Source organism: Morone saxatilis, unplaced genomic scaffold, assembly GCF_004916995.1.
Source record: "Morone saxatilis isolate NCDOM2014 unplaced genomic scaffold, NCSU_SB_2.0 Contig4, whole genome shotgun sequence".
Taxonomy (NCBI): domain Eukaryota; kingdom Metazoa; phylum Chordata; class Actinopteri; family Moronidae; genus Morone; species Morone saxatilis.
Window position 1 is genome coordinate 4,110,018 of NW_023339984.1, and position 2,089 is coordinate 4,112,106.

Genomic DNA, 2,089 nt, shown 5'->3' on the forward strand with positions numbered 1-2,089 from the left:
GGGCCGTGTTGGCGGAAGTCTATACGATTATTACAAAAGAATTGGGCCGAATAATGTCCAATACACCAGAAATTCAATCTCGGGTGTATGGCATTGTATTGAATGGACCCAGGTATTGCCCACCTTAAAAGCAACTAATTGGCACATTAACAACATTTAACACCCGGGGGTTTAGGTGAATTTTTGATGACTCAGAGTTTTGACATTCTTTTATGGGAGGAGTTAAAGAGTTTGAATGCCGACAAGGGCCAGGAATGACCGCTCTGGTGGTGGCATCTCAGCGGATGAGTCTTGCACTGAAAATACTCTGTGTTTTGACCTTTTGAACCATTTAACCCTAACCCTTAACCCTAGCGTCCCTGATCTTGCACTGCCCACTGCCCCCTGGACCATCCACCACAAACTCGGGCCGCCCCCCTGGACCCAGTCACCTTCCCCACAAGCGGGATGTTTTCTTTGGGGGCGCAGGCGCGAGTTCATTGTGGGCCGTGCTGGGACCGGAGGAGGGAGGATGGGGAGCGGATTTGGAGCCATCGTTCGGTCCTCCCCAGGAATGGACTTGACTCTCTTCCCCAGTTTGAGGATATGGAGGATCCTTTTCCATGTCCGACATTTGATTTAGGTGTACTGGAAGATACTGATCAGTTGCTAGAGATGGAGACTGTTACTGCTAATATTAATGTGCTGTCTAATGTGGCAGTACTGACATCCAGTGGGATTGAGGAGGGGCTCTCGGGAAGCACTACAGCCGGAGGGGAGGATCCTCCTGGAAGGGAGACTACTCTCACTAGCCGGGCCGACCCGGAGTCTCCTCCCGCCCCAGAACCTGCTCGACAGGGACCACTTAGAAGACCAAAGTGTCACCCAAATGCCATCCAAAAAATACGGATTTGGTCATTTGAGGTCACAGATCTGGTGGTTGTCCTGGGGGATTCTGAACAATCTGTTTATTGGATTTTACATAATTATAAAACAAACAAACAATACAGTTCCATACAATAATAATTACAGAAGTAAATTCAACATACCACAGAACAGATACCAACCCCCACACCCCCCTCCCACCGGCACCTAGCCCCAACAGATGGGCACATATAGTTGAAAAGTAAAGAAAAGCAAACAAAAGAAAAACAAAAAAGATGACTTAATAGAGGAAGAGAGGAAAACGAACAAACAAGTAAATAAATTAATAAAAGAATAGATCAAATCAATAAAATAATAATAATAAAAATAAATAAATGAATAAACCAATAAATAGATAAATAAGGTCAATAAAAAAGAACAAAGAACAGATATCTAAATTGGCAGATAAATAAAGTATATATATATATATATATATACACATACACACACATACATACACATATCAATTTAAAAAATAATAAATCCGTAGTAAAAAAAATAAAAATAAAATAAATATAGATACAAATAAAAAAATAAATAAAATTAAAGGAAAAAAAATTAATAAAATAAATAAATAAAAAATCCACACACAGGCTCAGTACTTGCAGTACTTAGTTCACAGTGATCAGACATCTTGCGCTATTGACATAAGACAGGAAGGGATTCCAGGACTTCTCAAATGAGACAGCCTTACCAATCAAAGTCAGTCTAATTTTTTCTAATTTAAGAAAATAAAGCACCTCCTTAACCCAGTTTGTATAGGTAGGTGGGACTGGGGATTTCAGTATCAACCTCCTGGCCAGCAGAGTTGTGAATGCTATCAAGTCCTTTTTAGCTGGGGAAAGAGTAAGTGGGAAAGGCCATACACCAAACAGGGCAGTTAAGGCATTGGGAGTCACATCCCTTCCAGTTACCTTGGATAAAGTACTAAAGATCTCCTCCCAAACATCATCTAGAATCACCTCTCCAAGATCTGTCTCCCAAACTGTTTTAAGTACAGTAGAAGAGCCTTGACAGAGGTTATAAATATTTAAATGAATAGAAGAGATTGCCCCCTTTAATGAAGAAAGAGGCTTCAGAAACGTTTCGAAATCTGAAGACTTAGGAAGAGCAGGGAATTCTGGGAATGAGCTACGGATAAAATTTCGAACTTGAAGGTATCTAAAAAAATGTCCTTTAGGAAGCA